This window comes from Eurosta solidaginis, chromosome 1 (assembly GCF_040869045.1).
Source record: "Eurosta solidaginis isolate ZX-2024a chromosome 1, ASM4086904v1, whole genome shotgun sequence".
In the NCBI taxonomy this organism is placed as follows: domain Eukaryota; kingdom Metazoa; phylum Arthropoda; class Insecta; order Diptera; family Tephritidae; genus Eurosta; species Eurosta solidaginis.
Window position 1 is genome coordinate 220,670,541 of NC_090319.1, and position 23,394 is coordinate 220,693,934.

Sequence of the window (23,394 nt, forward strand, 5' to 3'; positions counted from 1 at the left end):
GAAAACAAAAGGAAACTCATTTATTTATAATGACTGTCACGCGTTTGGTGGCGAGTAGGCCCTAATTTTATTATCGAGGTTGGGAAATTTTATTAGCGCGTGTGTAGGGGGAAAATCATCTGTTGCTGAAAAAAAAATATTTGGCGCACATTATGTGCATGGCCTCTTTCCCTGCACGTTATGTGCCTGGGTCTTTAGTGCCTTATTTTGTTTATTTTGTGTCACCCGGTAGCGTTTTAGTTAGCCACGGGCACACTAGTGCTGCAGAAAAATTAGCATTTACGGTTTCCGGTTCGCACATTCTGGTACCGAACCGGGTAGAAAGTGTATAGCGTGGGTTCTTTTGACTCGCTGTTATTTGTGTTGTTGGTGCTAAAAACCAACAACTTTCCTGCCAGCCACAAAAAAACGTTTGGACAGCAAAATTGTATGCTATATAAGAAAAAAAAATATTCGGTTTGGAAGCGGGGAGAAATTCGTAAAGAGTATAATTTTTGTATTGCCCTTCGATTATTTGTTCAACTTTTCTCCGGTTTAATTGACGCGATTTAGCAAACGACACGGTTTCCGAAGTGTATTTGGTTCCGATACCGATTTGTCAGAACCGGGTTTTTGGTTACCCGTTTGCATCTTTTTAAGCATCCCTAATATAATGTGCATTTAACAACTCGGCATGTATATGTACATACGTTGGTATAAGTATATGGACAGTCAGTGCAAGGACTTTACCGAATTGGTAGATTTACTAACTTTTCTGACCGAATTTCATTTTCTACTACTCCGAGCACCAAATCCCAAAATACTAGCAATATTTCAATCTATTCGCTTTGGTACTAAAATAATTGATCATTTGGTACTAAATACGTGTACCAAGCCATCGCCGATCCCACCCGAATAACATTTAGGGGTGACACTAACCAATTTTAAAAAAATTTGTGTACAAATTCGGAGATAACTGTCGCAAATACTTCCATACGCTATTTTCATCACTTTTTGTGATTTAATTTCAACGAAAAATCCACGTTTTAAGAAAATGCAATGCCAAAAAAGTGAGTATTATATTGGCATAAGCTCTGGAGGTATTTACCAATGTACACGTAATTTTGTCTTTGTCCGTGTTTTAAAAAGTGTCATTTCCTTGAAATGCGCGTTATTTGTTTTACAGTACATTATTAATTGTTGGGTATAAATATGAACAGTAGCTATGGTTTTCTTGGTACAAAAAAAAAACCTGGCGCCTACTACTCTTTTCTTTTTTAGAATTCCACTCACTGGTACCAGCATACCAACGGCAAAGACAAAAAACGCACATTCATACATACCCGTGTATAGAATGTAAAATTCTTATGAATTGAAACAACGGGAAATGTATCAAGTGATTTTCCGTTCTTTCACTCTCTACTACGGCGTGGCCTGGCGTACAACCTATATATTTGTAGTAATTACTAAAAAAATTAATTTTTGAACAGTTGTGGCCCAGAAAAAAATTTTTGATTTAAAAATACGCCCGCCCGGTCACAGTGAGCATTATTTTGAGGCAAGACCATCAATTTCGATAATATCGCCAGGAAAGGGAGCACGCATATCATTTGCACGGCTCATTGTAATTACATCTTCAAAGGAATATTCTGACGCAATATTCTACGCATATGATTTTTCCTCTTCTGACGGCGTATAAGCAGGTAAATACTCAATTTCGCAACGATTATAAATTTGTGCCATTGTTACCCAAATAAGCTTGAATACGCCTGGACCTTGCCAAGTCCATGTGAATATGTCATACTTGTTGGGATACTTTAGCAATACCGGATGCACTGGTACGCCCGGATAGAAGCGCCAGACTTAAAATTAATCAATGCCTTACGATTGGTGCAGGTACCTTCATAAAAAATTACCACCTGTGGCCATTCTTCCTACGAACGTGCACGCTGTACAATCTGACGTATCGTATTTGCACATAAATCGGTTGAGCGAAGTTGATGATTTTGCCCAATAGAGGTATATCAGCGGTATCACGCTTTGCTACAATTGATGGCGGCCCAGCTGTTACAACAATAATCGAGTCGACGTAGGAAGAGTGCGGTGCTACCACCAGAATTGGAGCTTGTTTAGGTGAGGCACGTTGCTCAACCATTTTGACATGATAAAAGACCCTGAAGCGTATAACATGCGCAGAGCAGCGGGTGTTACTCGTTTAAAATGTCTACGCCAACCACTAAATGTTTTGGACATCATATCATCAACTGTAAGACCATATAGACCAATACAGGCAAACCTCCACGCAGATAAAAGTGATAAAAAACAGCCAACAACGCGAATGGGAAGCAAAAGCACGGTGAGCATATAAATATTTGCCAAATCAATTCTGTTGTCGATCTGCAAATTATGCACAAATGGATTAATGTAATTATATCCTGTTGATGACCAAGTATCATCTTCGGAATCCGTCTTTTCAAGAGAATTATTTCGATTCGTGGCATTAATTTCGGTTGTTTCTTGACTTGCAATGTCTGCATCACTGTGTGAAGCGTTTTTACGTTGATTATTAACTATTGATGTTATCATTTTGTTTATTTGGCTTGGTGGGTTGAACGGTGGGGAAGACTTACGCCATATGCGAGGCGTTGCCTTTAAATTGCGCTTTTCGATTATTTCACAATACGCGACGACATCAAGTGTATAGCCTTTTGTTTACTCCAAAATTTGGCGTTCTTATGTTGGTCACTTGGGATTTCAGGTGATCGAATCGAAATTGACCAAGTGTTACTTCCGTTTTAAAGAAAGGTTTTTCTATTATGTTTAGACGATATGTACGATACATAGGTGCTTCCAACATATCATTAGGAGTCATTAGACGTTCTTCATAATCATCATTGTTACTTATAGTAAGACAGTTAGAGTCGCCTTCATCAACCCCTTCGCCATTTTTTTGATAAATTTGTTTGTATAGAGCGTACAGCTGCCGCTGCCACTCTCGCTTTTTCTTCTTCAGATGTCATAGATTTTGTTGTTAAATTGTTGGCATAATCAACGCGTATTACTTGAGCCACTAGCCCACGTTTTGCCAATTTTAGATGAGAAAAGCCAAACTTGGAACAAGGGGGACAGTCTTCCATACCATCTCTCGTCGTGTGTAAAGCATAATGCCTAATGGATTTTAACGGAATCTCGGGGTACTGTGTTGTTGCTTTGTAACATACAAGGCCAATTACCTCAATTATCTTTGCGCTGGCTAGTACGCAAATTCTTATTGGATAGTTACTATCTCTTTCCGGCAGCATACTTAGAAAAACATGTACGCTTTTCGTTTGTATTTCTGTCATATAAGTGCCATCAAATCGTGCATATTCCATAAATTTATTTTGAGCTTGGTTGGGACTATTCGCTAATTGTAGAGCGAGTTTACTTTTTATTGTTGATGCGGTACCGCCACCACCTCCAGCATCATCAGTTACAAAAGAGGTGTGACCTTTTTCCGTCAGTGAAAAGGCAAGCGTGCTGACCAAGAGGATTCCGTGAACAACAAATTACAAGAGGAAGAAGGGTAGTATGATCAGGTCCCAAGTTGAGCGATCAAGGGATCAAATGCTAAGTGGTTGAGAGCACAAATGTCACGAACATATTAGCGAGCTTACTCTTGAAACTCTTACTCGCCAAAATTGCATTATAGATTGGTAATGGTTGACGCCAATGCTTAAAACGCATTGAGAGTTATGATGATTTGAGGCATTACCGGCTTTGAAGCAGATTCTCACACTGCCGAACATATTCTTAATAAATTAATTTGCATTTAAAAAATGAAATCCAGTGAGGTTCGGCGTGAATTCCTACAATCAAGGGAACGAAAACTGGAAAAAAGGCACACCTCTTTGGCCAACGATTATTATTATTTTTTTTTTCTCTTAGCTTAGTTCTTTTGTGGAGGTATAAGAGTTAGTTCTTAAAATATTCCGTGTGAAAGCTAATTTTGTATGCACAATTTAAATCAAATTATTGTGCTCATCAGATAAATTTTGTTTTTTTATTAATGTCATTATAGTTACGAAAACTTGGGTTGAAGTTTTTCAAGATATAATTTTACAGTAGCATTAATTTGGGCGCTTTCGGTATTGATTTCGGTGCGCAATTCACGTAATTTTGCTTGAACCCCCATAGGAGCTTCTTGCTCTTCGACAAGGGCCTTTGCTTTCTCCACCAGCTGACGTTTCAACTTCTGACCTATGTCATCGGACCATTCAGAGTGTGTTACTGGTGTATCTTGCTGTGTATTCAATAAATAATCGATGAGGATTTGTAATCGGACCGATTAAGTTCAGCACGACGAAAAAGATTCATTTGCAATGAAACGTCAATTGTACCCGATTCGGAAAGTTTATCTAATGCCAAAATTAATTCTTTCGTAGCGGCAGTTTCTTTGTTTTGTTTGTTATTTTGTTGCATGGTTTTACTATTACCGCCGCTGATATTTTTGGCGTTGTTTGCATGTCTTCGGTGAACCATGGCGTATCTTTTCCTCTTGCTGTTTCAATTCTTTAGCAACGTGCACAGAGGCGACTGGTTCGACTACCGGTTGTTGTTGCTGTTGCGGTGGTGGTGGTTGTTCAACAACTGCTCCAACTATTGGCTTTTCAATAGTTAAATTTTTTTTTTCTTTTTAAAATTTTTTTTTCTTCTTGAGAGTGATCAACATCCTCTAGTGTAGGAATGGCGGGTTCGTTTAACGCCGTTTCGTTAAATCGTGCCATTAAATTACGAGGAGTTATGCCAAAAGTTGATGGCAGAATCCTCCAAATATATCGAATATGATGAAAAAAAAACAAAAGTGGTTAAGAATATGAATCATAAATGATACCTTGATGTTTCGATTAAAAAATACTTGTAAATTTGAACCTTTGCAATCATCTGTGGTATGGTATTTGAACATCCTTTTTTTTTTGATGAGCCTAGCAATGTTCTTATCGTATTGAGTACATTAAGACTTCTAAAATCTGAATACTTTAGTAATGGTGATATCTGGGGCAGATGGGTTTTCCATCTGCGTTAGGTTTGCGATGGGCCTCGTTGCACGCCAACGAGTGCAGCTGTTTTCTGTGGCAGAGCGGTTCGCCCTTCTGCGGTAGGTTTTTCTGTTGTCCTCGTTATGGTATAACGCGATAAAAAGTTCGTTTTGGAAAGGAGGGCGACGAACGGAGGGATGGTTATGAGGAGCTCTTGTCCTTCTCGCAGTCCATCTCCTCCGTTTGAAGAAGGATCAGTTTGACCAAAGGTCGTCTGACTTGACCCTTCTAGGTTATGAGGTCGACTACACGAACTTGGTTGTCTTCGCCGGGGTGTATGTTGACGACTCGACCTAACCTCCATTCGTTGGGAGATAAGTTGTCTCCTTGATGACAACTAGATCATCCACTTTCAGATTTTGTTTTGTGTGTTTCCACTTCACTCGTTTTTGAAGCTCGGAAAGATATTCGGTTTTCCACCGCTGGCAGAAGGTTTGATGGAGGGCCTTGAGCTTCTGCCATCTGTTTATTATGGAGGCCGGGCTTTCGTTCACATCCGGTTCTGGCGGCGCCAGAAGATGGCTGCCCGTTAGGAAATGTCCTGGGGTTAGTGGTTCCAGGTCCGTTGGGTCATTCGACCCCGGACTGAGAGGGCGCGAGTTGAGGCACGCCTCAATCCAGCACAAAAGTGTTTGGAACTCCTCCATAGTATATTTGTGGGGAGAAGCGATCTTTTTGAAGTGGCTCTTGAAGCTCTTCACTCCAGCTTCCCACAGGCCGCCCATATGTGGAGCGGCGGCGGGAATAAAATGCCAGCTCAATGCTTGATGGCTATACTTTAAGACTGTTTTGTCTCGGCTTTCGGCCAGAAAGGCTTTAAATTCGGATCGTAAAGATCTTGATGCTCCGACAAAGTTTGTACCATTGTCGGAGTAGATATTTTTCGGACATCCTCTTCTCGCGATAAAACGCGAGAAGGCAGCAAGAAAGCATGGGGTGCTGAGGTCACTAGTGGCCTCTAAGTGGATGGCCTTAGTGGAGAAACAGACAAACAGGCATACGTAGCCTTTTGACAGTCGACATCCCCTACCGCGGTAGCTTTTGATGTCGAAAGGCCCCGCAAAGTCTACCCCGGTATTGGTGAACGCGCGGGTAAAGGTAGTCCGTTCGCAGGGAAGGGTCCCCATAAGTTTGGACTGTGCCTGCTTTCGGTGAATAATGCAGGTTTCGCAATTGTGGATGACGGCTGTGATCATGGTCTTGACATTCGGTATCCAGTATTGGGTTCGGATAAGACGGAGCATGAGCTGGTTCTCGCCATGAAGGGAGTCATAATGAGTCATCATAACTGTAAGGCGAGACAGCCTACAATTGTAAGGCAAGATGATCGGATGACGCTCATGGTATGATATGTCCTTTGAAGCCCCTAGATGCCCCCCTGTTCTAATAATATCATCTTTGTCGATGTATGGGTTGAGTGACAGTATTTCACTCTTTCGATCAATAGGTTCCCTATTTTTCAATTTTAAATATTCTGTCCCGTAGAATTGTTTCTGGCAGACTCGTATCAATGCTTGAATCGTTGCCTTAATCTCATCGGCTGAGATTATACACGCCTTTTCGTGGAACGCGGCTTTTGTTCTTGGGTGAGTTCTTTTATAAAACCTCCTAAGATAGAACCTTCAAAGCCCTGGGTAAATTTCAAAAACGGTCGAGAATATCTACCTGATCTACCCTTGTCGTGGCATATGATTGTGCCCTCTTCTCCTCAATGGACGTTTTGTATTCGGTCTCTTGTGCTGGCCAGTGGGAATTATCTTCTTGCAGCCAAGAAGGTCCCTGCCACCACAACGAATTGTCGACCAAATCTGATGCAAGTAGTCCTCTGCTTCCTAGATCCGCTGGATTTGATTCCGAGTCCACGTGAAGCCAGTCCTTGCTACCGACCATATCGATAATCTTAGTGATTCGGTGTGCGACGAAGGTTGACCAGGAACAGGGCGGCTTTCTTATCCATGTGAGTACGATGGTTGAAGCCGTCCAGAGGTGAACTTTTGCTGGTCCCAGATGAATGTTTCGGAATATTGATTCCATGATTTCTGCAAGCAGCACGGCACCGCATAATTCTAAACGTGGTAGCGAGGTGGTTTTCACTGGAGCTACTCTGGTTTTCGCTAAAAGTAAGTGTATGAAAACCTGATCGTTTCCTTTCACGCGCATGTATATCGCTGCCGCATATGCTTTCTCGGAAGCGTCACAGAAGCCGTGGATTTCTATTTCGTCTTCCGGTGAAAAATTTACCCACCGCGGTATCCTAATGTTATCTAGTTCGCTATAGTGTTGGGTGAAATTTTCCCACCGTTCTAAGGTAGTTGGGGAGACAGGTTCATCCCACCCGGTACCCTCTAACCAGATGTTCTGCATTAGTATTTTTGCTAATATGACCATTGGTGCAAGCCAGCCTAAAGGGTCGAAAAGTTTGGCTATAGCGGATAGGATTGCGCGTTTGGTGATGTTCTCGCCATTCTCTAATACTCCTGCGGTGAAGTAAAACATGTCTGAATGCGCGTTCCATCGTATTCCGAGTGCCTTCACCGAGCTAGCCTCTTCAAACGCTAGGAAGTCCTCGCTGAGCAGATTCGTTTTGGGGATGTCCTGAAGGATTTCCTCACAATTTGATGTCCACTTGCCCAATGGAAAGCCAGCTGAGTGTAATGCTTCGCGAATCTCGTTCCTTGCTTTGATAGTTGACGCTATTGTATGCCCTCCAGATAAAACGTCGTCGACATACATACTTTCGCGTAATATACCCGATGCTATAGGGTGGTTATTTTCTACATCATTAGCCAATTGTAGAAGTGACCGTATCGCGAGGTAGGGGGCGCAGTTTACACCAAATGTGACAGTATTTAGTTCGTAAAGACTGACGGGTTCGTTGGGGGATGTTCGATGGACAATTCTTTGAAATTTGGCGTGATTATCGGTCACCCAAATTTGCCTATACATCTTTTCTATGTCACTATTAAAGACAAAGCGGTACAGTCTCCAACGTAGAATTAAAATAGGCAAGTCTGCTTGGAGTACTGGACCTGGGTGGAGTATGTCGTTTAGACTAATGCCATTTGCCGTCGGGCTTGACGCGTTGAAGACGACGCGCACCTTGGTAGTGGTACTTTCCGCCTTTACAACGGCGTGGTGGGGCAGGAAATAATTATCCGAATCGTCGGATGGTATATTATTCTTAATTTTTCTCATATGTCCAAGTGTTTCGTATTCTGACAACACCCGAACATACTCTTTTCCTAAATCTTGGTTTTTCAGTAATCGCCCTTCGTTTCTGAAGAATTGTGAACATGCGCGCTTTAGGGACGGTCCTAATTTAATATTCTCAGGCTAATCCTGCCTGAATGGTAGCGAAACTGTATACCTCCCATTTTCATCACGTTTTGTCGTATCCTTAAATAGTTGTTCACAATACCTTTCTTCTTCATTAAGCATTTTGTTTTTGGGAACATTTTCTACCTCCCAGAAAGCTTTTAATTGGTTGTCCAACGCAACCTCGTTGTAGAATGACATGATGCTTTTCGTTGGACTCGGTGCTTCGATGCGACCGGTTAGTATCCAACCGAACACTGTCTCTTGGGCCAAAAGTGTATTTAGTACATTCTTTTTCAGACCGCTTAGTATAATTTGGGGATATATGTCTCCTCCAAGTATGAGGTCTACATCTTCATTGATGTAACATCTTCATTGATGTAGAACCTTTTGTCTGCCAAAACCAAATCTGGGAATGCTTGCATAGTCATGGCGTTGATATGGCAGGATGGAAGATTCCCAGTGAGTTTGGCTAGGACTAGAACGGGTGTAGTCAGGCTGAAGCAGGCATCCGCTGGTGAACGTAATTCAATTTTGGATGCTTCTTTCACCTGAGCTGACACTACATTTGTGATGCCGGAAACTTGGGCATGCATTTTTCTCGCTGGCAAATTGATTCTGCGTTTCAGTCTTTCAGTTATGAAGGAACATTCAGACCCTAAATCAATTAATGCCCGTGCTGAGAAGTCGGTACCATTATGGCGAATGTGTACGCGAGCAGTTCCTAATAGCACACCTGTGCTGGAATTCGTATGACAGGATGTCACATTTTTGTTCCCGTTTGAACCTGGTTTTTCTGATTCCTGTCTCGCTAATGCCTGTCTAGAAGTAGAGAGCCTATTATCGTCGGAGTTTTGGGGCGGGTTGTAGGTGGTGTTTTTCTGTAGAGTATCCGCATGCAGGAGCGTATGGTGACGAGAGTGGCACGTATTGCAGTTGTAGGAACTGGTGCATCTGGTCACTGTGTGTCCTGGGGATAGACAATTCAGACAACCACTTGTAGATTTTATGAATTTAATCCTTTCTGGAGGGGTTAACTCGCAAAAGCGTGAACAGTTTCGCAATCTGTGCTCTGCGGACTTGCACATTTTACACATTGCCTTTGACGTCGGTCTGGATACCTTTGTTTGAAAGGCACCAAGTCTTTTCGTAGGGGGTTCCGTTGATTGTCGCGACGCGTTTGGTTTTTGCACTTTCGAAGTGGCATGCCCTGTAAAACCAGACACTGTTTCAAGTGTCTGAAACCGATTAGACAGGAATTTATCCATATTCTTCCACTTGGATATGTCCATTTTTTGATCTATACTTTGCTCCCATAGAGCCAACGTGCTCTCTGGTAGCTTGGTTGAGCAGAGATAAGTCAGGATTGCATCCCAATTGGAAGTGTCAATTTTGTGGCATTTGAGGGACGAAATACAATTATTTATATCATTTTGCAGCTTTTTTATTGAACTGCCACACTCACTTTCTACCTTTTTTAAGTTAAATAAAATTTGTAGTTGTGTGTTAACTAAGATACGTTTGTTTTCGTATCTTTCACACAAGTTTTTCCAGGCCATCTCGAAACCTTCATTTGTGAGAGGGCATTTTTTAACGATATCTTTTGCTTCGCCCTGCGTTTTTTTGTTGAGATGGAATAACTTTTCCACCCCTTTCAAGCTGGAATTGTTTATATAAATTGCCGTGAAAAGGTCGCGAAAAGTTGGCCAAGACAGATAATCCCCTTTAAAAACTTCCGTGTCGCAAGCAGGGAGGCGAATTTTATGCGCATGAGGTTCTTGCTCAGGGTTGACGTTCTTGTCCTCTTTCTTGTATTTTTCTGCCTCAGCAGATATAGACGCTAGGCATCGCATGTAGATTGCGTATGCTGCTTTTTGCTTTTTTCTTACCGCCATAACGTCATCCCCTGACACCTCCTCAGATCCTAGTAGCGAATCAAACGCAGACTTTACCTTCTTCCACAAGGACCGCAACTCTTCCTGCTGTATCGCAAGGGTGTGTTTGCTATGGTCGCTTTCCGGAATAAGGCTGTAACCTGTATCAAACTCTGCGATTAATTCTACCAGTCTGATGTAGGTTTCCATGGTCTTATTTGAATTTATTAAAGAAATAATTGCCGATTAGAGAAATGGAACGATTTTGAGTAAAAATACCTGCCCAACCGTAAATAAACACTATTGAAATTCGAAGCTTTATTATTTATTTTTATATTGCAGACTTTTTGTCTCGGTAGCGACAACAAAAGAGGTTTATTTTTCACTTTTTTGTCACAACAGGGACAACAAAAAGGATTTATTTTTGGACTTTTTGTCTCGGTAGCGACAACACCAGAGGTTTATTTTTCAACTTTTTTGTCACAACAGCGACAACAAAAAAGGGTTTATTTTTGGACTTTTGCCTCGGCAGTAATAACAGAAAAAGGGGACCACTCGCCACCTAGACAGTTTAATGGGTGTATTGTGAACAAATGAAAAGTGCGTGCGGTATTGCTAATGAAAATCGAAAATAACCGGAAGAAAGTGAAGAAAGAAATAAATGTTTTACAAGAAGTGAGCGCCTGATTAATTAAATCGAAATTAATGTGTTTGTGATTTGCAAAAAAAACAACAACAAAGACTTATTCGGTATCGTGCGGAAAGTGAGGTTAGGTTAACCTCTTCCTTGTGTTGTGTCTGGAAAACCTTACCACTGGTGGGGGGATAAACCAGATAATCACAAGGACCGAATTAAAATTAATAAATCAAGTGAATGAATTTTTGAAATTGGAAAGAAAAAAAAGAAAAAAAATGGCGCTCACTAAATAACTTCACTTTTTTACACTCCCTTTCGATTTCAATTTTTCGCGCACAACACGGGTATTTATCTTTATTTGTCACTAATAATCACTCAAAGGAAAAAAAAAAATGGCAAGAAATATAAACTTACTTCTTATGTTGTTTTTTTTTTTTTTTGTGCTGGATTTATTGCTGTGATGGCTGTGGCTCCGGTGGCTGCTAATATCGTGTTGTATAATATGTAACTCCCAAACTTCTTTAGTGGGTCTGCTGGAATGTGCTTTGGTAAATAAATCTTTTTATGAGTTTTTGTGGCAATTCGTGCAAAGTTTTGTAGTAGGCAAAATCATTCGGCAAAAGTTTATGAGGTTGATAAATTGTGCTGTGTTGTGGACTGTATATATAAAGAGGCGCTTTTAGTTCCTGGTGAGGAGGACCAATGTTCGGCCTGGGTGCGTCTGAAACCGGCAGTGGGTAGGCGCACACGGGTCGATCTCGGAAGGGATGGTTCACTCCAAATAGACAGAGAAGAAAAAAACGCAAAGAGGATTTCCTCGTTATAATAGAGTATTAAATTGAAAGGAAATATACAATGCAAAGGTGACAAAGTGCGGCGTTGATCCTTGGACGATGCGTATCGTTCGGCGGTTGATCGAGAAAGAGGCCGGTTGTGCCGTTGATGACAACCGCTAAGCCGCGAAAAAATTCTCTGGTATTAAGGAGGGGGAAAGCCACACACACAGCCACCCTTACGTATACGTGCATGGGTGCTGACAACCTGCACACACACACATGCATGTGTATGCAACGCATGCATGTGCATGCATGCACACAAATTCGGCGTGAGTGTGGGTGGCTGGAAATATTATTAAAACAATAGGGAGGGGCGCCGTCAATCACGTGAAAGTTAGGCATTGGGCCTAAACACATATGATAATTCAATTACTTTGTTGAGGGTGGATTTTTGGCTTATGCAAAAAGTTATATAAGTGCGTGTGGGTATTATGGGTGCATATATTTGTAGTTTGTATGCAAAATTAATATTAGGTGCACCGGTAAAATAAGCTTTAGGAAAAGTGACAAAAATTTGGCAAAGTTTGTTGCTATGGGTTTTTGTAAAATGTATTTTATGTAATATATGTATATATGGGTAACTTGGGCAGCGATGAATTTCACGCTGGAAAAATATATATAGCTCGTGGATGATTTCCGAGCTAAGTGGGTATATACATATATTACATATATACGTATATACTTTTATAATTAAATAGGTATTTAGCGCAACGAACTTATTGGGTATATGAACCGGGCAGTGGATTTTCCGTTGGTACGGGAATGCAATTTTATTATTTGAAAAATTTATATGGGTTTTTGAAGGGACTGTACCTTTTGGTACTAGTGGGTAGGAAATTGAAATATTTTGCCGTTTAGGCTTTATGATGTGGGTTATATACCCAGGGTCCGGATATTTAGAGCGGAGGGTATAAAATTCTGGAATTTATAGAATTTGGGTCCGTACTTTAGACGGAGGGAATATATTTGGGGGTATATATTGGCTAAGTTTATAATGAAGGGGTCCGGATTCTAAGATCGGAGGGATATATATGTATGTATATATATGTACCGTACTCACTCTGACATTTTTGGTTTTTATATGTCTTACTTGTGAGTTGTTTGTATTGGACCTCCTTGCTTGTAATGTTTATGTTGTTCTTCGTCTTTGTTGTAATGGTGATGTTGTTTTTAATATATGTATGTGTTTTGTTTTATTAAAATTATAAAATTATTGTTTTCAATTTTTTTTTCTTTTTTCAAATCTATTTTTTCCTTTTTTCTCAAAAATTTTTTTTTTTTGAAAAACGTTATTTAATTTTTAATGTTAACGCAATAGCATTCAAGATATGTATGTATGTATTTTTTTCAATAAATTTTTATTTTCTTTAAACTTTTCTTTTAATTTTCACCTTCACTTCTTTTTACAACTTTTTAATTTTGTTTAATTTTTTGTAAACAAATCTTGTTATGATTTTTGTTTTTTTTTTTTGAAAACCAGATTTCGTTCAATTGGTTCTTTCAACAAATTCTTTTTTTTTTTTTGTTACGCTAACTTTTTCCTTCAAATGAATTTTATTTCTTTTCTCAAAATTTTTTCCTTCTTTCTTTTTTTTTGTTTTTTTCACAAAATATTTTCCCCTTTGTTTTTATCAGAAAATTATATTTTCTTTTTTTCCGTAATTTTTGATTAAATTTTTTGATTTCTAAAAATTTTTCTTTTCTTCACACACCTTAAAGTTATTTTTGCATGCACATATATGTACGAATGTTTTGTTTAATTTATTTTAAATAATTTTTGTTTGCAACACTTGTTCCTACTTTGTGTTTTTATTGCCGATCGCGTTTTTTTCGTTTTTATGTACAAATTTGTGTTTGTTTGTTTTAAATTTTTAATTAAATTTTTGGTCGCTGGTGTACTTTGGCCGCGAAAGGACCATGCATAAAATTAGCACTAACACAGCACGGTTTTATGTTAATAAATGCACTTTATTCACACTTCAAACTTTAACATATGTGAATGTAATTATTATTTAAAATAAAAAACAGCTTGTGCGATGGCGGGCGAAAAAACTCCGATTGTCGAGCGAACGGTCGGACTTGCGCGGTGCGTGATGGCGGGCAGTTTTAACTAAACTAACAAATTGAGAGCGCGGTGATGGTTGGCAAGCCACAGCTGAGCTGCACTGCCTGCGCTTGGCCACACTGGCCGGGTATTGCCAGACGGAGGGGCGGACTTAATCCGAAAATCGGATCATGTCTTCAACAAAATTTAAAGTTAAAGATAAAGTTAAGGTTAAAGTTAAAGCTAAATTTAAAGTTAAAGTTAAAGTTAAAGTTAAAGTTAAAGTCAAAGTTAAAGTTAAAGCTAAAGTTAAAGTTAAGGTTAAAATTAAAGTTAAACTTAAAGTTAAAGTTACAGTTAAAGTCAAAGTTAAAGTTAAGGTTAAAATTAAAGATAAACTTAAAGTTAAAGTTACAGTTAAAGTTAAAATGAAAGTTAAAGTTAAAGTCAAAGTTAAAGTTAAGGTTAAAGTTAAAGTTAAAGTCAAAGTCAAAGTTAAAGTTAAGGTTAAAGTTAAAGTTAAAATTAAATTTAAAGTTAAAGTTAAAGTTAAACTCAAAGTTAAAGTTAAATTTAAAGTTAAAGTTACAGTTAAAGTTAAAGTTAAAGTTAAAGGTAAAGTTAAAGTTAAAGTTAAAGTTAAGGTTAAAATTAAAGTTAAACTTAAAGTTAAAGTTAAAGTTAAAGTTAAAGTTAAATTTAAAGTTAAAGTTAAAATTAAAGTCAAAGTTAAAGTTAAGGTTAAAATTTAAGTTAAACTTAAAGTTAAAGTTAAAGTTAGAGTTAAAGTTAAGGTTAAAATTAAAGATAAACTTAAAGTTAAAGTTACAGTTAAAGTTAAAATGAAAGTTAAAGTTAAAGTTAAAGTCAAAGTCAAAGTTAAAGTTAAGGTTAAAGTTAAAGTTAAAGTCAAAGTCAAAGTTAAAGTTAAAGTTAAAGTTAAAGTTAAAGTTAAAGTCGAAGTTAAAAGGTTAAAATTAAAGTTAAACTTAAAGTTAAAGTTACAGTTAAAGTCAAAGTTAAAGTTGAAGTTAAAGTTAAAGTGAAGGTTAAAATTAAAGTTAAACTTAAAGTTAAAGTTACAGTTAAAGTCAAAGTTAAAGTTGAAGTTAAAGTTAAAGTGAAGGTTAAAATTAAAGATAAACTTAAAGTTAAAGTTACAGGTAAAGTTAAAATGTAAGTTTAAGTTAAAGTCAAAGTTAAAGTTAAGGTTAAAGTTAAAGTCAAAGTTAAAGTTAAGGTTAAAGTTACAGTTAAAGTTAAAGTTAAAGTCAATGTTAAAGTTAAGATTAAAGTTAAAGTTAAAGTTAAAGTTAAGGTTAAAGTTGAAGTTAAATTTAAAGTTAAAGTTACAGTTAAAGTTAAAGTTAAAGTTGAAGTTGAAGTTAAAGTTAAAGTTAAAGTCAAAGTTAAAGTTAAGGTTAAAATTAAAGTTATAGTTAAACTTAAAGTTAAAGTTACAGTTAAAGTTAATGTTAAAGTTAAAGCTAAATTTAAAGTTAAAGTTAAAGTCAACGTTAAAGTTAAAGTTAAGGTTAAAATTAAAGTTAAAGTTACAGTTAAAGTTAAAGTTAAAATTAAAGTTAAAGTTAAAGTTACAGTTAAAGTTAAAGTTAAAGTGAATGTTAAAGTTAAAGTTAAAGTTAAAGTTAAGGTTAAAGTGAAAGTTAAAGTTAAAAATAAAGTTAAAGTTAAAGTTAAAGTGAAGGTTAAATACTAACTTCTCATTTATTCAATAAAAGTAAAAAAATTGTTTTCTTATCGGTCACCACGCTTAAAAAGGTTAACTTGAATTAATATCAAAGACAAAATTTGAATTAATATCAAAGAAAACAAAATGTTGCATAAATATTATAATTGCATAAGTTGATAATATGCAATAGCTTTACCGCGGCAGTCCCCGAGTGTCACACGTCCTTTTTTCTTTTTTTTTTTGTTGTTTTATCAACAATGGTAACATTAGGGTCGTTAATTTTGATTACAGTAAAAGGACCTTGGTATATATTTTCATGTTTGTGGCGTGGTTCTCTTTGTGCAAGAACTTTATCGCCTATTTTAATATCTAGTGGTCGTGCCGTTCTATCATAAAACGTTTTGGATTGTATTTTTTTTTTTTTTAATTATTAAATCTTTTGCCATTTCATGTGTTTTTTGCATTCTAAATTTAACTTCTTTAGCATAATTTTCGGCATTGTAAAGTGGGTCAATTGTTTCCTTTCGCAATTTATGAGGCAAAGTTGCCTTTTTACCAAATACTAACTCGAAGGGAGAAAATTTATTGTCGAAAACTATGCTAGTTGTTGTATTGTGTAGGAAAGTAAAATATTTTAAGTAAATATCCCAATCATAAAAAGTATTGTCTAAATATGCACGTAAGTATTCATTAAAAACTCTATGATTACGTTCGATTGTACCAACAGTTACGTGATGGTATGCAGTCGAAAAATTATGTTTAATATTTAAGAATGTAGTTAATTCTTCAAATAATTCATTTTTGAAGTCTGTACCTAAATCTGATTTTATGGCGTTCATTACGCCGTAGGTTAAAATAAATGTTTCGAAAATGGCTGAAGCAATTGTCTTTGCTGATTTGTCGGGTATAGCAACTGTTACCAGATATTTGGTCATGTCGCAAATCATGGTTACTGTGGGAGAGGTCCTATTGTATCTATAACTAGTAGATCAAATGGTTTACAAGGAGTTGGTGTTAAAACGAGTTTTTCTTTCGTTTTAGGTTTAACCTTGTTTAAAAGACAATCATTACAACTTTTGATATATTTCGCTATATCACGAGTCATGTTCTTCCAATAAAATTTTTTTCGTAGTTTTGCGTAAAGTCTTTTCATTCCGCAATGTCCACCAGAAATGGGATCATTATGGTAAATTTTCATTAGCTTTAATTTTGTATCCTCATCTTTTACTGTATCCACTGGATCTGTTAAAATAATTTCTAATGATTTTAAAATCTTAATCCCAATATCTTTGAAATTTGTAATGGTATAATGTTTGAATAAAATATCATTTTTAGGCCATTCAATTTTCTTAATTTTGCGTTTGCCGGCTTCTGATTCAAGCCTCGAAAGTAATTTCTCTAAAGTCATTATTTCGTTAGCAAGCTCAAAACTAAGTAACTCGAGTTTCTTATGTTTAATATGCGCAAAAATTCTTAACTTTATTGTTTTATTATTTTTATCGTACGTAATTTCAGATCTTATTCGTGGAATCTTTTTTGAAAAATTAAATGAAATTTTGTCGTAGACATATAAAGTAACTTGTTTTTCGTCGTTTTTGTCTGCTTTCCTATGTAAATTTTTGTCGTTTGCCTATTTTGTCATTGCCCTTGTCTGTACTGCCAAAATTTGTTTACTAACTTCTTTAATCTCATCCATTGTGATACGCGATATTGCATCAGTACAAACATTTGATTTACCCTTTATATATACAATAGTGAAGTTATATTCAGATAGTACCAGCTTTATTCTTGAAAGTTTTGAAGATGGGTCTTTCATGTTGAATAAGTAAACTAGAGGTTTACGGTCTGATTTTACAATGAAATGGGTACCATACACATATGGTCGAAATTGCTTTATTGCGAAATAAATAGCTAAGAGTTGCAACTCTATAATTGGTTTTTTTTCTGCTCTGCTTTATTAAGTGCTTTAGAACCGAAACAAATTGGTAAATCTCTGTCTTGCTGTTCTTGACTTAAAATAGCGCCACATCCAGTTGTGGAAACATCAACGGTAATAATGAATTGTTTAGTAAAATCTGGATATTGAAGTAATTTTGGTGAAAGTAACGCTGCAAAGATAAAAATGCCCTTTCGCACTCTACATCCCATACAAATTCAACTCTTTTTCTACTGAATCAATTTAGAGGCGGTGCCAGAGATCCAAAATTAGGTATAAACCGTCTGTAATAGTTTGCAAACGCGACGAATTGCCGTACCGCGTCTTTATCAGTTGGTTTTGTATACTTTTTATTTGCGTTTATTTTGGAGTCGTCTGGCAACAAACCTTTGGCTGAACATTTGTGACCTAAAAATGTAACTTGTGGTCGTAAAAAGTTGCATTTATTTGGGTTAAACTTGACATTGAAAGACCTACAAGTATCGAAAACTTTTGAAATATTTTTAATATGGTGTGATTCACTACAACCTATGACGATGATATCGTCGACGTATAAAAATGCGACGTTGGGTGGTATACCCGAAAAAGCTATTGTCATCATTCGTGAGAATGAATTTGGTGCTATATTTAAACCGAATGGAAGCACTTTCCATCTGAATGCACCTCGGTCAGTGCTGAAGGACGTAATGTGACGTAAATTAGGATGCAAGGGGATTTGATGAAATCCCGAAAAAAGATCTAATGTGGAAATATACTTTGCCCTGCCAAGATTGTCTAAAATGTCGTCAACTCTAGCAGGTGGAAATTTATCAGCAATGAGTTTTTTGTTTACCGCGCGAAAATCTACGCACATACGATATGCTTTTTGATCATTAGTATCTTTCTTTGGGACTACAATCAAAGGACTATTGTAATTCGAATAACTGGGTTCAATCAAACCGTTGTCTAACAATTTATTGACTTGGCGATCTATTTCTTCGCGTTGAGAGTATGGCAATCTATAGTTTTTAACATATACCGGCTCGTTCTCTGTCAGTCTTAATTTTTGCTCGTAGAAGTTATTTGAAGTAATTTTGTCCGTGTCAAGAGCGAAAATGTCGGCATAATCTATGCAAAGGTCAATTAATTTACTTGGAGCATGTTGAGGTATTTGATTTTTTAAAATCGAAATTAGTTTTTTCGTACGTTTGTCCTCTGATTCTGTCTTGTTAATTGTATAAACATTATAATTTGAAAGTTTTTCTGTCCGAATACTTTTTGTTTGTACATACTTGACATCATCCGTGGTGTTTATGACTTTAATAATTGGGTTACTGGAATTAACAATGCACCTAGCTGTGAAAACGCCTTTTTCAATTTCCTGCGAGTCCACGAAAAGTGGCTCGGGTGAATCTCCTAAATCAAAAAGTCTGAATATTTCACATCTTGGAGGAATGATCAACTGTCGCTTTCTGTTCCGTGCAGGATTGGTATCGCAACTTTTTCATTATATACCCAAAAGGAAATACTATTTCTGTCATAATTAATAATGCATTTGTTAATTTTCAGTAAATCTTTACCCAGTATGCCATCGGATGGAATATTAAAGTCTTCATTTACTACATGTAAAGTATGTTTAATAGAAAAGTTAGAAAAATTTAAATTTGCTGTAATTTTACCTAAAGTAGAAACTGAATTAGAAGTGACACCGTTAATGTTAATAATGTCGTTTGTATTTAAGGAGATGTTACTGTCTATACATGATATTTTTATTAAAGAAATGTCTGCTTGAGTGGCTACTAAGAAAGACCCGCTAAGTTGTAATTCTATGAAATCTGAATAATTTAGGTTTAAACAATAGATGCCTATTGGTGAGGGAAATTCGCTTACTCGGTTAGTTCGTCCTCCCTCAGTGTTCGCTCCTGAGGGGCACTCGCGTTTAAAGCGCGAACGTTTGCGTTTCTACCTCTACCATTGGCTAATCTCAAATTGTTACCTCTATTGTTACTATTGTTTGAATTAGGATTTGTATTTGAACGCGTATTATTATTGTTATTATTCTGGTATCTATTTCCGTTATAATTCCTATATCTTTTATTATTGTTGCCGTTATAGTTACTATTGTATGAAAATGAACTATTATTATTTTTATAACCAGTATAGTAGCGGTTTGGGTAAAATCCTCGATAACTACCACGTGAATTTCTGAATGTGTTGTTACCACGTGATCGAAAAGCTAGAACCTAACGTTCAGTTACTTCGTTGTTTTGTTCTACAATTAATTTCGCTACTACGTCTTTCGGATCAGTAAATGCCGTTGAGGCTAACATGGTTTTAACTAAATTGGATTTTCCGTTTAAACGACACACGTTAACAGTTTGTTCGATTGCCATTTCATGAGCTTTCGCTTGAGTGATCCCTTCAATAATAAGAGACCGCTCAAGTGAGTCACCTAAATCTTCAACTTTTTTGGCAAAATCTGTATAATTGTTATTGTTAACGTGCAACGCTGCAATTCTCCCTGCTACAAGTTTCGAGTTGTCCGGTTTGATCCTACTACGTAGAGATGTTTTAATTTCATTAACTGAATTTACTTGTCTTGGTATTGTTTCACGGGCTTTACCCTCTACTTTGATTTTAAGAACGCTATAAAAGTATCAGTTAAATCTGCAATAGCGAATTGTTCAAGTAATGCAATTTTGTCTATAAAAGAATCAAGTGCTAGAGGATCACCACTGTAGTTTTCTGTAATAGAATTAGCACATGTGTTAATGAAAATTCTCTTTTCCTCAGGTGTTGCCATGATTTTATCGTTGAGATCTGGAGCTGAATTAGCCGAAGGTGAGGCCACGTTTGTACTTTTTGGATTGTTAAGATCTGGGTTTAAGTTAGTAGAAGGGTTAACTAAGGTTGTACTATTTGAGCCGTTAAGCTCTGATTTTAAAGTAGAAAAAGTTGCAGTTAATTTTGCACTGTTTGAATCGTTAAGATTTGAAGCTAAACTAGAAGTTAAATTTTTACTGGAAGAATCTTCGAAGCCTGGAAAATCTGTTGACAATGAAAATCTATTTTCCTGGTTTGTGACTTCTTCGATCGAAGATGAAGCTAAACTTTCGTAGCTTGAGGCTGAATTATCGGAATCTGAGTCTGAATTTTTTTGCACTTGCTTACCATTTCTTAGGTACATATGTAGTTATCAGAATAGCAAAAATAATTCAGTTCAAACTATGAAATTAATGAAGTACTTGTTTGAATGTCTGAATTTATATTTAAGCTGAAATATTGAGGAAAAAGAAAAAAATTTGTAAAAGTGAACTGATTTACAGGTGAATAGTCGCTAAAGAAATATTTAACAATTTATTTTAAGAATTAATAAAAACTGCATTATACTTGTATAGAAAAATCTTTAAGAAGTGATTGAAATTAAACTTTGCACCAAAGTATATAGGTATTAATTGGTAAAAATTTCAAAATTGTTGTAACTTGTTCAAAAAATCCATTTATATTCACAAACGCACCGCTTTGTAAAAAAATTCGTGTATTTTCACGGACGCACCGCTTTATATAAAAAAAAATCTCACTTGGCTTTTCACGGAACCACCGTTTATAAAACAAATTTAAATTGGTTTTTAATGGAACCACCGCATATTTCAAAAAAAAATTTTAATTGGTTTTTAACGGAACCACCGCATATTTCAAAAAAAATTTTTATTTGTTTTTGTTTCAAACACCGTTTATATCAAAATTCCAAAATTTACACGTTACAAACTGCTTATCAAGTTCAACAGTCTTATAATTATAATCAAAAAATTAATATTATGCTTGAAACCGAAGTAGTTAAATGTAGAACGCACCACTTTAAAAAAATCCAAAATGTATATATATATATTAAAATGCAGCGCATAAAAGGAATTTACTGTTTTCTATGCATACATATAAATGTGTTATAAAAACCTTAGGCAAAATTTTGAATACATACAATATACTTATTTACCGCTTCCTCTGCTTCTATGATGGCTACCGCTGATGTTAATGTTGGCGCTGGCCTTCGCTGCCGATTGTGGTTGCTGCTGCTGGGCTTTGCTGTTGATGGTGGATTAATGCGCTGCTGGTGGTTTTGCTGCTGGTGCTACTGCGTATATGTTAATTGCTAGTGGTGGTGGTGGTGTTTTAAAAATGGCGATGACACACCGGTGGCTAGTGGCGTGGGTTTATATCCCGTTGTATCAAAAATTTTCAACTAGCCCAAAATGTAAAAATGACTGCGCTCCAGCCGTCACGGTCGCAATTTAAGGTTCTTCTTCGGAACCTTTGATGAAAATTGCGTCTGAGCGCTTTGGACGGGCAACAAACTCCACACAGAAAAAACGTAGTCGTTGTTAGGTTTTTAGTAATTTATTTATTCATCTTTTTAACATATAATAAATGTTCTTTTATGTAAAATGGGTACTTTTATTTTTACAAAATTTTAGTTTCACAAACCGATTTTACTTTTTCACTTGGTTGCGTTATCTCGTGTATGTCCAAATTTATAATAATCATTCTGCGAGCCGAATTGCTCTGTTTCCAAATGTCCCAACACCCGTTGTCCGTTCACAGTAGACAAAGGGTGTTGCAGAAATTGGGAAACAGGGTGAAATTTTTATTATTTATTAAGGCTCTGTTACACGATGCTGCACATATGTCCTCCAAAAATCCTTTAGTGGCGGGACAGGAGCGTATTTTCGTGGAGTCCGTCACCATACTTATGCTTCCTCTTCTGCTTCTTAAATAATATCTAGCCGTTACGGTTTTGTGTGTGTGTGTTTAGGTCTTTGAGCCTGGCCTGCTCTGTGCCTATTCCTATTCAGGGAGATAAAAATGATTTAGGGACCACGACAAAGAACTCAAGGGGTCATGTACGTGCACTTATATACTATTTTATTTAAATATTATTTTATTTGCTAATTTATATTTCCATTTATTTAACTCCAATTTTATCTTCAGTTTATTTAAATTTTTACCTTTTTTTTATATTACTTTATGTCTCATTTTATTTAAATTTAATTTAATTTTAATTCTATTTTAATTTTGGCTTAATTTTCTTTTAATTTTAATTTAATTTTAATTTAATTTTATTTTAATTTTAATTTAATTTTATTTTAATTTTAACTTTAATTTAATTTTAATTTACTTTAATTTTATTTTAGGAAAAATCTATATTTTAGCTTTATCTTAGGAAAATTTATTTTTATTTATTATTTAAGATATATATTAACAGTCTTATTTTATTTTATAATTTTTTTATGATTATTTTATTTTAATTAAATTTAATTTATTGACATGCACAGGGGTTCAGAGAAAGGGCTTCACTGGACACACCTAATCCTTTCCTTGGCAGGGTATTCGATGCTGGTCCTTTGTCGTGGACCGGTGTATGCAGGTCCGTTAGCACGGCTAACAAAAAAAAATCAAGACTTAAAAAAACTTTTTGGCACTTGAAAATAAACTTCCGCAGGCACTCCCGTAATTGTTAAAGTCGCTTTTAACATCGAAAGAAGCCGTTTGGTAATCGATCACCAAAACCTATAAGCGGAAAGTTTCCCGTTTTTCCTTTTTCACTCAAAGACGAAGGACGCAATACACAAAATCTCACATTGGCGGGATACGGTATCTACAAATTTACACAAACTGTGTCCACATATACTAGCAGATACATATTCGTACATCTATATACATGTGTTTGCTTTCTACCAGTTACTAACACATGTATACATAGCTCTGTTGGCGTCAGCACACAGATACTTACGTAGATGTTCGAATATGATTAACCCTGCATTAACCAACAGGCTGCCACTACAGGCTCGCATCCGCCGATGTTGCTTGCAACATGGAGCGTGGGCGTAAAAAAATCAAAGCGCAGTCTGTAATCCCTTTCCCTTGATGCGCCTAACGTGTGGCCTCGTCCCACGACCTAAAGCCGGGCTATCCCCTATTCTCTCGATTATTCAGGGTTTAAGTTAAACTCGCATAGGGGCCTGTAC

General features: G+C 36.5%; 1 pseudogene; it reads right to left on the reverse strand.

Annotated features, from left to right (window-relative positions):
* Window positions 1-1,527: 1,527 nt before the first annotated feature.
* On the reverse strand, window positions 1,528-2,565 carry LOC137239937 (lysophosphatidylcholine acyltransferase-like; annotated as a pseudogene).
* Between the last annotated feature and the right edge of the window lie 20,829 nt (window positions 2,566-23,394).